A 13,480-nucleotide genomic window follows, 5' to 3' on the forward strand; every position below is an offset into this window, starting at 1 on the left:
GCAAAAACTCTGCAAGTGTAGACATACCCATAGTGTTCATTGACAAAAGGAGTTTTTCTGTCAGTGTAGGAACACCACCTTCACCAATGACGTTAGCTATGCCATCAGAAGCACTCTTCTCTCGGTGTAGCTATGTCAGTAGGAGTGTGGTTTTTCATACCCCTGACTGACACGGCTATGTTGGTGTATGTTCTGAGTGTAGACCCGGCCTAAGTTAACAAACTCATCCAGTTGGTTGAGACAAACTTAACACCATACATAAAGTCCTGAAATTTGAAGGACAGTCCTGTTTTTCATGTGCCTGTCCCATATCCATCAAGATCTATTGTTATATCTATGAATCTTGATATGGTTTTGAATTGGAGGTTAGTATTTCTCTGTTCTGGTGACTTAGGCGAGGTCTACACTACCCGCCTGAATCGGCGGGTAGAAATCGATCTCTCGGGGATCGAATTATAGCGTCTCGTTGGGACGCGACAATCGATCCCCGAATCGACGCGCTTACTCCACCAGCGGAGGTAGGAGTAAGCACCGTTGATGGGGAGCCGCGGAGGTCGATTTTGTCGCCGTCCTCACAGCGGGGTAAGTCGGCTCCGATACGTCGAATTCAGCGACGCTATTCGCGTAGCTGAATTTGCCTATCTTAAATCGACCCCCCCCCCGTAGTGAAGACCTGCCCTTATTGCCATGTGATGCATCATCACAAAGTGCTGGCTTTTTTTGTGGAAACAAGGCTAACGAACTAGAGTATTAAATACTTTAGCAGAAATTTAATTCGATATCCGACCTGGGTATTAAGACATGTGACAAACGTAGTATAAATATTGATTTACTTATTTAAATTGTGGCTTGTAAGCAATACTTACATACAAAATTTGGGGATTAGTTCATAGTTTGTTTTGTAATAGGTTTAATTTTAAAAAGATACACATTCAGAAATGAATACAAAAAACTTGCTATATTATTAAAATGCTATCAAATTAATTTACTCTAAAATGAAGCACATATGGTGAGTGCTTCATAGATATTTATTATTGTAAAATTATGTTTTAGAAAGATTTACAACAAACATTTGTTGTGCTGTTTCTATGAGACTAAAGCTGAAAACATAAAAAAACAAACCTAGAAACCCCAACAACCTTGTTGAATGTCACCTAGTGATCTTGTGGTTAGGAAGCTATCTTGGGACTTGGGTTCAGTTCACTGCACTACCAAAGATTTCTTTTGGGATCCTTGGCAAGTCACTAGGACATGGAGATGTTCTCCTTGTTCTGCATTTGTTCAGAGCTTCGCACAACTGGTGGCTGGTTCATGACAGAAGCCTTGTCTACACTTACAATGGTTTGTAGAGTACAAGCAATACACGAGTAGCACCATGCCACAATGAAAGCAGGCTGCAGTCACACTTGTCATTGCGATGTGTAGCCACGTGCAGCAATGAAAACCTCTCCAGCAGGGAGGCAGCAAGATGTGAGGCTGCTAAAAATAGTGTCGATGTGGAGGCACTGCTTGGGCATGTAGAGAGCCATATATATGTTAGGGTTCAGGCATGTAGGACACTCTACTTTAGTTGCCTAAGCTGTGCCTCGCTGTCTACACTATTACTTATACCCATGCTGGCTGGATGTGCAGTGTCTGTACTCTGCACGCTGTTGTAATTGTAGACATACCTTGAAGTTCCTATGTGCTTTGCTAATACAAATAATAATAGCATCTCACTGTTCCTTCGTTCCCGCTCTGTACAATGGGGATAAGAGTACTTCTGTATCTCATAGGGGTGTTGTGAGGCACCCAGACATTACATTAATGGAATGGGGCCATAGAATTACCATAGATTAAATTAGGGTTGCCACCCATCCGGTTTTTACCAGGACAGTCTGGTTTTTGGCTTCTGTATCTGGGTGCCATTTAGGGTTGCCAGGTGCCTAGTTTTCGTGGACCTGGCGACCCTAAATGTCACCCGGACTAAAAATGCGGTTACTGCGAGGCAGGGGCAGGCTGCCAGGTCATTAATCTGCCCCATCCCTGCTCAGGCAAGGCTGCCTTCTACCTGCAGGCAGGCTCCTTTAGACGATCCAGTGAGTGATGGGGGAGGGAGGCAGAGGAGCGAGAGGTGGGGGTTGGGCCTTGCGGGGAAGAGATGGGGCAGGGGTGGGACCTGGGGAAAGAGATGGGGGTGGGGTCTCGGGGGTCTGGTTACCAACAATTAGGAAGGTGGCAACCCTAGATTAAGTAAACATCTTTTACTTAATCATTTTACATCTTCATGAATTCAGGGGCAGGACTAGTGGATGGACACAAAACATGTTCCACCTCAGTGTCTTTGGGCCAAATTCTGTCTTCAGGTGTTTTGCAGCAACTTGCACTTAAATCAATGAGAATACAGCATGCATGTGCGGCCAGATTTTGACTCCTTACATATATGCAGAACACTGTTTTATTTTCTACACTGAATGGGAATTTGTCAACTCATATGTAAACTGTTTGAACTACTTAAAATTGTTATAGTAGTGCAGAACAAATACTATAGATGAGAAAGTCCAAGTCTGAGGAGCAGTGTCAAGTATGAATAGATACACTTGAAGTACATTGTAGGTGTCGTTAAAGAGTTACAGCTGGAAAACTCAATTTGTACTTAATTTTCAAACACCAGTTCTTCAAATACCAGTATGAGATTCCCATTTATTTGGCCTTCTAAATTTGTAACATTTCCTGATGTGGTTATCATATTGAAAGAGTAGCAACATAAAAGGGCTAGAAAAACATATAAGAATAAAATAGATCCTCAGATGGTGAAACTTGTCATAGCTCCACTGACTTCAGTGAACTATGTACTTCAGTAATGGGGCAGCAGTATAAAACTCCAAAATCAATCTGGCCCAAGATCTTATTGAAATGTGTTCTGTACACACTTCTGGTATATTAAGCAGCACAAAGTTGAAGAATAAATGCTTTTTTGCTTAAATGACTCTTTATATCTTATTATGCCAATATGTTCCAAGTATGTTTTCTTCTCTTACAAAGTGTTGTAATGACATGTTGTTAAACGATCTGGTTGAGGGTGACTAGGAAGAAGTGAAGTATGTTTAAAACATTGTTAAAAGTAACATTATGCTAAGAAGAAAAAACTTGTTTTACTACCACCTTTTCAACTTAATTTTATATTCACTTTATTTTCACTTCGTGTATGTATAGTGCAGACTTTAGGAACCTAGATTCAGTTATGCCTTTCAGCAAATGGATTGCCACAAGCCACTGTGTTATTGGATAGGCTATTGGACATCCATGAATTCCAAGGATGAAGGAGATTTTACAGAATTGCTAGCATGTCATAAAAATGCCATCTTTTCTGATTATTGCTGAGTTGCATAATCTTCTCACTTGGGCTCCAATCTAGATAACACAAAGGAGATACCAGTGCAGCCTTTATGACTACTATGAAAAAGGTGGAAAACTCATGAAGCTGATAGGATGTAATTCATTTGCCAGTAATGGACCTCTAATTGTAGCTATTACAAATGTTCTGATTGTGACTGCGCTGTGTTTAAGACTTGGCCCTGCGGTTTTATTGCAGAATTATTACAACTAACCCTTCGGGGGCTATGGGCATATAGTTCCATGCTTCTAGGCATTCATTTGGCTGATATTTTGAAATGTAGCAGTGGTCTGAAGGATAAGAGGGGCTAGAGTAAGCATAGAACTAGTAACAGTATGGATATATATTTATTTCCTTTTTTTCCCAAGGTCTAAATCAAAACTAGTCTGCAGCAGCAGGGAATGTACAGCATATTCTTTACTTACATAAGTAGGCTAGTGAAAAGTGTATGCATCCCCAAGTGCGGTGACCTTTCCCACAGCTTTAAGCATCAGCTCCCAGCCTTTAAGGCTTAATGATGCAGAGTACAACAGAGAGATTTTGTTGTGTGTCCAGGGCTGAGAAGGAGATTGTTCAATCGAAATTGTACTTGGATTTTGCCAAAGCGCTTAGGGTAGGTGGTATCTCTGCATTTATGAAAAAAATAGATCTGGCCACTAAAGGAATCTAAGGAATGGGTGAAGAGGACCAGTTGTTTGTAGTCGCAAAATAGGATCGAGATTTGAAAAATCAAAATGGAATTATAAAGGTGACTGCAAGCTCTGTAAAATTGACTTTTAAATCAAAGTGATCCGGCACCTAAAAAATGCTGAGCTTGTTGAAAAGGCACACTTTGATGTTGTAGTGCCCTTTCTGGACCTCATACTCCTTGGTGCTCAAACCTTTCTCTTGTATACCACAATGCACTAGTGTGCAAGTAACTCAGAGAATTTTAAAATAATGTTAACGAGTTCACTAGAATAAGAACCCAGAGACATTGTCCTTCAAAATGCGAATCAGAACTGAAGTTTTTCTGAGATTTTGAATTTTTTTCTCTTAACTTTCCCCCCCCTGCACTTTTATTCACTTTGTGGAAGACTGCAAGCTCAGGTATCAAAATATTGCTGTAAAGGTCTGGGGTTTGTTTGTTTTTTCTCCCCCTGGCTTAATCTGAAATGAGAATTAAAGAATTTGGGAGAGAGTTTGTTCTGACAAGGACTTCCAGCCCCATTGTGCAAGAGATCTAGAGAAGGAGCATCATTTTGAGTGTCTATACCAGGCGTGGCCAAAGCATGGCTCGCGAGCCACATGCAGCTCTTTTACAGTTCAAGTGTGGCTTGTGGACCCCAACGCCCCATTCTCCACCTACCAGACTGGGGTGGAGGGGAATTTAGGACCTCAGTTTTGCAGTGGGATGGTAGGGTAGGGGCTTCTGCCCAGTGGGGTTGGGTGTCTTGAGGCTTCAGCCCCACAGAGTGCACGAGCTGGTGCTCGGGACTTCAGCAAGAGCAAGGCTGAAGATCCAAGCCCCAGCAGGTGCCTCCTGCGGTGCTGAAGCCCCAAGCCCTGGTAGGTGTGCCTCGGAAGGTCAATAGGTTTGGCCACCCCGGTCTATACAAATGAAAATCCAAAATGTTTGAGGTTCACCCTGTTATTTAACATTTTAGTTATAGAGTTCAGGTTTTCTTTAGTGAAAAGAACAAACAAGAGACAGATTGAATTAGCATAGCTTTTCTTCTAATTAAAGAAATGTTAATCAACAAAGCGCTTCATTGGATAAATTAACCACTGTTCTTATCAGGTTTGCCAGAATTAACAGACTACTTGGGGTCACAAGCTCATCGCTTATGAAATTACTCTAATACCAACAGCTCCTGGTCGGGTGGCCAGGATTGCTTCTTTTAAATGCTCCCCCCAATGCTTTTCATTCCTACTCCTCAGTAACTGAATAATTCAAGTGAAAAAAAAAATGCAGTAGCTCCCCATCTGAATTTTAGGAACAACGATCCTGTGTCATTCTGCTTGCGTATCATATACCCTATTGATGGTAGAAAGCATAGCAATTATTCATATAATTCCTTCCAACTATACTAATAACAAAGTGGCACAGTCCCTTTTGGTCTTTCTTCAAGCACACACTAGCATGGTATAAATTTAAGGACTATCGTTCATATTCTTTTGCTATTTATAACTTCTCTCTTGGTGCATCCAACCTCAACTCTTCTTTCTCGTGCATATGCATTACAATCGAGTTTTTAATTATACGATTGCAGCCTGTTTCGCAATTGCAAAATAACATCAATCAAATGTTAGAGACACATCTGTTAATCTAGATACCAATTTAGCCCCTTTCCCATAGGCCTCAGGAAAGTGTCTTTCTCCTGTAGCCCAGAGTGACCCTACAAGTGGGGAGGACCAGGGTGGATCTTTATCCTGTTCATCTTGAAAAAAGGGCAGGAGCCCTGCCAGATGCCACCACTGAGCTGCAGCAATATATTTCCTGGCGTTTACTTTTCATCAGACAGCTAAATGGAGCACGTGCACTTGGCGATTAGTATACATGTGTTCTGTACTTGAAAGTTACACTTTTTGAAAATAAGGAATCACTTTCATCAGAGACGAAGGGTACCACTTCCAGATTATTTTGGAATAACAGAAAGCTTACCCGATTAAAATTCCCTTCATGCCCCCATTCCTCACTTCATAAAAAGAAGTGCATTAAGAGGGGAACCAAAACGGCTTTGGAACTGCATTCCCCACATTTCAGACCAACATTCCACAGGGTAGGTGAAGGGTGGTGTGATGTAGGGTTACCATCTTTCAGGTTCCCAAAAAGAGGACACTACTGGGAGGGTCGGCGGGAATGGTGGGGGCAGACAGTTGAGGGGTGCTGGAGGGGTTTTTTGTTGGGTGTTGGCGGGATGTGTGTATACTTCGAGGGGGACCTGAGGGTACTGGGAGGGGGGTACCCATGGCCTCACTCTCGAGGTGGGGGGCAGTGTCACTCCCTGTCAGGGTGGCAGGCCCAGGACGCAGAGCCAGCTGTCCATCAGCGCTTTCCTGCCTCGCCCCCTTCTCAGGGCTGGGAGCCGGGGTTTGGGTGGGTAGGATCCGGCAGCTGTGGCTGCTGGAAAGGGACCAGTTGAGACATGGAGCCAGCTTTTTTCTGAGCCGCAATGTCTGCTCTGCAAAAATCCCAGACATTTCCTCTTATTTGAAAAATTCACCTGGAGAGAGGGTGGAGGATCAAAAAAAGAGGAAATATCTGGGAAAACCCGGACATACGGTAACCCTAGCGTGATGTCTCTGCGTCTTGTTCTTGTGGTATTCAGCATTCATTAGGTTTGCAGGTTTCTTTTATTGGTTGTTGTATAGAGAAATTTGGCCAGGCAAGCATATATTGCCCCCACAGAGACTATAAACGGGGGGATTTAATAAGAGGTAAAGAGATGGGGGTGAAGCTTTATGTGGAATGAAAGTGGTGAGCATCACAGAAAGTATACATATATAAATGGACTTATCACTTTAATGAGTAGCAAAAATCTCTCATTCTCGATGGTATTAGTTAAGCTCTGAACATCAGTCTGAGTTGCTGCGTTGAATAATCAGTGGTTAGTAGCCTGAGGTGTTACAGCTCTTACCTATCTTTAATTATATATACATTCAGTAGGCTCAAATATTAAGGTCCTTTCCTGAGTCTTACCATGACTGGGGGGAAAAAAATAGTGAAGAAGCTGTATTATTAATACTTGTATTGTGGTGGCCCCTAGGGGCCACAGTCAGGGATAGTTGGGGTCCCTGTTTTGCTGCATTCTGTAATAAACAGGCACATCGGATTTTCCATGCTGGATTCAAACATTGTTCCTGATACTTCAGTGGCCTGTCTTCGGCAGTGACCCATGCGTGATGTTTCAGGGAAAAGTTATCAATCAATATAGTGCACCTAGCCTGTTGTGTGGATATCGAGGTTGAAGGATTCTTTCCGGACCTCTCTGCAATCAGTGTATGTTCCAAACCATGATACTTGATTATTCATACTTTAGCATGCATCATGTGCAATGCTTTTAATTATCCAGCGCTTTTAAATCCAGCACCTCTTATTTGGCGCTGATCCCCTGCACAGAATCTCCTAGGTTAGCTACACATTGTTTGAAAATTTTCCTTTGTCTTCTAAATATGTAATACTTGCTATTAGTTTCATGAAAAGACCCCTTAGTTTCTTGTATCAAGGGAGCATATTTTTTTGTTGAGCAATGCTAACCTGATTCTGCCTCTTTTCTAATATTAAAAACTGTTTATAATGAATCTAGCATTTGTGAATGGTAGCCCTCTGTTTATCCTCAGACTAGTTAGATCATATTTGGCAGCATAAGCTTGCCGAGTACTGTCCCACTGATATGCTTTAGTGTTTCCTTGGAGGAACCATCTCTGGCAGTGAGAGTGTATTTCACCCTCTATGACCAGTTAATGATGATTCAATTATCCCAGCTATGATGCCAATTAGTACCTTTTGTAGTGGTTTTTTTTTTTTGTTGGATACCTTTCTACTGGGAGCTGGACTGAGGCCACTACTTTCACACAGGTTATTGAACAGCTGTCAGATGTTAATGACTCCTGGCCATTTGCATTATTAAGTAGGGGAGTTAAAACTTCTGTATTAATAAAGTTAATGACCTGAATTAAGAGAAACTTGATATGTTAGTAATTCTCGTTGTTCTTGAAAAGAAAAGACAATATATTCCTCTGGTAATACATTATCTTCTGGGTGTACATAAACCAACCAGGATTGACCTGAGCCAGGAATAGCTAGTAGTAAATATCTGAGCTACTCATTAAACATCAAGGGCAAGGTCTACACTTAAAATGCTTCAGTGAAGTGGCATAGTTAATCTACCTCTGTAAAAGGTGGTAGCTATGTCAACAGAAGTCTTCCTGTCAACATCGTGCTGTCTACATCAGGGGTTAGGTCACTATAACAGTGACCTTGGGGTGTGTGGATTTTTCATACCCCTGAGTAATGTAATTATACTGATGTAAAATTATAGTGGTGACCTGGCCCAAGATTTGAAATGAAATTTCAGGGGTTACAACAAAACTGTAAGTACTTCATTACAGCACAAGTTGAAGAATGTTAGAAGAGATGTACATGACATGAAATGACTGTATTTTCCTGTTTCAGTAATCTGTGGACATATATTCATAGGGAGGTTATCATATATATATATATATATATATATATATATATATATATATATATATATATATATATATATATAAGCTCCTTATTATAAAATAAGTACATTAATATTTTTCAGGGGATATATGTACATTGCAATTAAAGTCCTGCGGCTGGCCAGCCTAGCTGACTTGGACTCCTGGGACTCAGGCTAAGGGGCTGCTTAATTGTGGTGTAGACATTTGAGCTTGGGCTGGAGCACTGGCTCTAAGACCCTGTGAGGTAGGAGGGTCCCGGAGCTCGGGCTGCAGCCTGAGTCTGAACACCTACATCATAGCCCAAGTGAGCTGGTGTGGGCCAGTTGCAGGAGTCTAATTGCAATGTAGACATACCCTAAATGACCATAAAGAGGACCCAGGCTCTTCTCATTATTTTCTTTATTTTGCAGTCATTATGAGTTTGTTTACAAGAGCTGTCCTTGTACTATGAAAAAAAGGAGAGAACGTTTTTAGAAAGTACTGTCTCATTTGTATGTGACTTACAAGATATTTTGCCAGAAGTTTTTCAATTTCTAATGCATTTCTGTGGTAATAAATATTACTGTTTCTGACAGCAAGAGGAATTGTTATGTAGTGTATAAAATTAGTTGCTTATATACTTTAACTCTGATTTCGTGCTCAGTTGTTGTAATGAATGGGTTTCAAGGACAAACAAATTCTGGAGGTTTGCAAAAGCACATGTGCTAATGAGACATCTAGTGCCAATCCAACCACGAAGTTTGCATGTCCTTCACATATTTTGTTACCACTTTCCTGGCATTTAGCAGGCAATTAAAAGAGCAATTATCTTTTCTATCCTACAAATTGAGCAAAACTGGATCTCAGATTTCATATTAAATATTTCTGTTTAGAGGGCCAGGGCCAGCTCTTGTGAAGCAAGTTAGTGATTAGTATAGTAACACAAACATGTGGTGTTGAAAAAAATCACCACATATGGCAGAAGTAGTGCTACTCTGTATATTTCTCCCATTGGGCCACACATGTTGAATAGAACCTTACTCGTAGTTAGGCAATGAGCCAAAACTGTACATGAGCTTGGAAATTCAGACACTACATTTCACTGTTTTTTTCAAACGTGTACGTATCTGAATTTATTACTGCCCTGCTTATTTGCTGATAATAAATGAAGTGAAATATATTAAATCTAATCATCTACTTTTGACGATGGGTATATTTCTTATTCATGGATGTCAGGAAGCCCTTACTTGTTACTCATGTCGTGTGGTACAAATTGGAATCAGTATTTGAATTGAAAATAAGTAAGTATTTCACAAATTTATCTCTATACCAAATCCAACAAGAACAGTATTAACATAACCAGGAAAAAAGTATCATTAGTAAGGGCTAGTGAACCATAACATACAGAGGGGAATAAACATTAAAGCATATACGCATAAATAATTTGATAGAACTGTTTCCAGCTTCAAAAATAGCATATCCTAAATCTACATCATAAAATACAGTAATACATGCAAAAACAAAACTCAGTACGACAATAGAACGAAATAAAGCAATTACTTTAACAAATAATTTAATAATAGAGTGAGAGGGCATTTATACTGGGGTGTTCTGGCTAACTTTCAACTCCGGTAATTATATTTTGTTTACCTAAATTCTTCCTGCAGTTTCAGTTGGAAATGGCTTAACTTGTGTAACATCCCAGTGTGCTGCAAAGAGATTTTGTTTCACCCCAGAAGTGGCTATAGTTAACTGACAGCTAAATCTCTATGTGTATACAAACCCCTTGAGGTTTGTAAGTGTTTTGGGATCCTTCAGGATAAAAGGTACTATATAAAATTATTACACCGATGATTGTTTATGCTAGCAGTACATATAGGGCGGGGGGAGGGAGGCCTTTGTTAGAGGAAAACAAGAAGTGGAAAATGTGAAAGCAAAATGTCCTCAAAAAGTACGCAGTCTTTCACCATTAGTCTTATTGAAAGCTGATAGCCTGCAGTCAGGCATATTCTTATTTCTGTAATGAAATTTATGAACAGATAATAAGAGGAGAGGATATGAATATTGCTTCTTGTTGCCACCTTTTCATGACATTTTAGTTAATTACCCTGTACCATAATGATGTACTGCTGGGTATGCAGAGATTCAAGATAGCAAGGTAGTGATGTAGTTGCTTTGAGAAATGATGCCAACATTGCATCTCTGCGTGAAGTTGGAAGGAGAAGAAACAGTTGATCAAATGTCCCAAACTCAGAATAAATTTTGATCAGGCAAATAAACCTCTGCAGGGTTAAGGAGGCTTCACCTTCACCTTTAACCATATGTGTAAGGGGGTTATTCTACCACAAGTAAACCACTTGCCTACTAAACTAAAGTAGTCAGATTTCAGGAGTTGGTCCGCTCATATGAACTTCTTCTGGAAAAGATTATTTGAATAAGAAACACTAATTGATCAAGATTATCAGGCAGAATATCCTCTGCAGGTTCTTTAGATAGGGATCAGATAGCTCTGGATGTTCACTCTGCAAGTTGCAAGATGACAGTATGAAACTATAGCTGTTGGAAGGGCACCCAGTCTACTGTTATAAAATAAGAGCAAAAGATGGTTGCTTGGTCCAGTACTGTCCTATTTTTGCATGTGTATTGGAGAGGGCATTTGGCAGTGCACATGTGCACACACACACAATATTTGCCTCTTCGTTTATACGTACGTAGCTACAGTTTATATCCCAGATATAAAATAAAGTATATAGAGAAGTATAGGCTGCAACTTGTCTTTGGAGTCAGCCTTCTTTTGTTGGTCAATATATAGGATAGTGACTAGGTTATAGACATCACTTTTAAGGAAGAGATGGAAGTGACATTTTATAAACTAGTTCTGTTTATGTTTCCAGTGGTTTAGACAGACTCAAGAAGGGACACAAATATTTTATTATATAAGGATAAAAAATCCAGGAAGATGTCAAGTGTATTCAAAAATAGTTACCTGAATTCCACTAAGGATTAATGTACAGCTTCTCTTCCTGTCAACACCTCATGGATTTCTGCCCATGCCTGGGCCATCTGTACTGTTCAGTTTAATCACTCAGGAAAGTCATGAGCCCTGCTGCATGCCTGCACAAGACAGTAAATATCCCCCTTATTCCTCTGTGTGGTTTACCCACATTGCCAGACCATCTGCATGGGGGAGAGCTGCTATTCCTCTTCCTGCACAGATGAAAGGGTGGAGCCAAGACTCTGCACCATGCGCTCCTGTCCCATCCCATCATGGAGCCATGGTGGAGGTGGCAGTCATCTGTGGCAGAAAAGGGATTGATGCAGCCAGGAGCGCCGCCAGCTTTTCTGCCGCCCTAGGCGGCGGAAGGTCCCGCCCCAAAATGCCGCCGCGGTCGCCGCCCCCCCAAATTTTAGTGCCCTAGGTGACCGCCTAGGTTGCCTAATGGGTTGCGCCGGCCCTGGATGCAGCATACTTCCACCATGAAATAAGGCATACAAATTGTTATTCTCAGAATCACAGTTAGGTCCCTGTCCTGTTCCTGGGTCAGCACAGTTATTCACTATCCACTGTCCCTTAATTGGACTGGATTTTGAGGTAACAATCTAGCCACTAGAGCCGGGGAAGATTATAAAAGGCAGAGAATGAGAGAACAAAGCTTTTCGCTCATTACGTCACAAAGGGATGGATGCTCATGGGCTGGAGACCGTGGGATAAGCCAGCCCTGGTTACAGGATGAGACACACCTGGGTTGCATCAAGTGATCCGCATGTTAAAAACAATGCAGGAAGTGGCAGTAAAGGGGGGAAGACAAGGAGATTGCAGCTATGGCTGTAGATACTGCCGGGAGCAAGAAGGCTTCTGCAGATCCTGAATCAGCAGGGAAAAAGCTGAAGAAGCAGGAGAGAGTGGGAGAAGGCTCTTCAGGCAGGGAGGCCTCGCGGAGACCCTGTCCAAGCAGGGAAGAGACTTGTGATGGCCAGCTGGGCCAAAGACTGCATGAGCTTGTGCTTTGTTAATCAGCAGGCAGACAGTGAACTGGCCTTAAGGCCTAGAGCAGCGGTCTCCAAAGTGGGGTGCGCAAGAGGATCCTTGGGGATGCGCGGCAGTTTTGTTTTTTGGTTTTTTCGCTTCAGCGCAGCAGGGGGTGCATGCTCAACATTTTTTTACTGATAGGGGTGCGCTATCAAAAAAGTTTGGAGACCACTGGACTAGAGGACCAGAGGACTCAATAAAGTAGACTCCAAGAGAGAGCTTGTTTGAACTACGTGTGGACAATCAGTTCTTAAACAGCCCCGAAGAGAGGGGTAACAGAGGCAGAATGACGTAGAATGACCTTTGGCCACTTGGTGATGCTCAGGTTGAGGCCAGCCCATGTTTAATTGCAAATGTATTCATTAAAATGAAGAATTTATTCTATTTGAAACACACTTACAATGTCTTATAATTATTTTTAATATTGACTATTATGTGTTACTTGATTAAATACATGCTGAATTTCACAACAGTCTTGGATTTTCCATGAGGATATTGTAAAGCAAGAGTGGACAGTTGATGTTGAATAACAATATAGAAAATAATCTGTGGGAACCCCTAGATGATGAGAATGCCAGAACAAAGAGAGACTCCTTGATAAACAGGTAGCAAAATTTCGGAGGACTTTTCACAGACAATAAAATATTGGCATATCCCACCAATAGAATCATAAATATATTCTCAGTGGCCTGTTTCCATGCAAATTGGTCACAAGAGTTTTGCTCCATTACTCCTGAGAAGCTCAGCAATGAAGATAAATTAGGTTGCCCACAAGGATGTATTGGAGGGCCTGATCCAAAACCTACTGCATTCAATGGAAAGACTTGGTGCTGGATCAAGCCCATATACCAATTAGTACTAGGTTCTAAGCCTGCCATAACCCTTTCCTTGAAACGCTACCC

General features: G+C 41.3%; 1 protein-coding gene across 6 annotated transcripts in view; it reads left to right on the forward strand.

Annotated features, from left to right (window-relative positions):
- CCSER1 (coiled-coil serine rich protein 1) overlaps positions 1-13,480 on the forward strand; it is a 1,155,725-nt gene that overhangs the window by 325,889 nt on the left and 816,356 nt on the right. The window lies entirely within an intron of this gene.

This window comes from Malaclemys terrapin, chromosome 5, assembly GCF_027887155.1.
Source record: "Malaclemys terrapin pileata isolate rMalTer1 chromosome 5, rMalTer1.hap1, whole genome shotgun sequence".
Taxonomy (NCBI): Eukaryota; Metazoa; Chordata; order Testudines; family Emydidae; genus Malaclemys; species Malaclemys terrapin.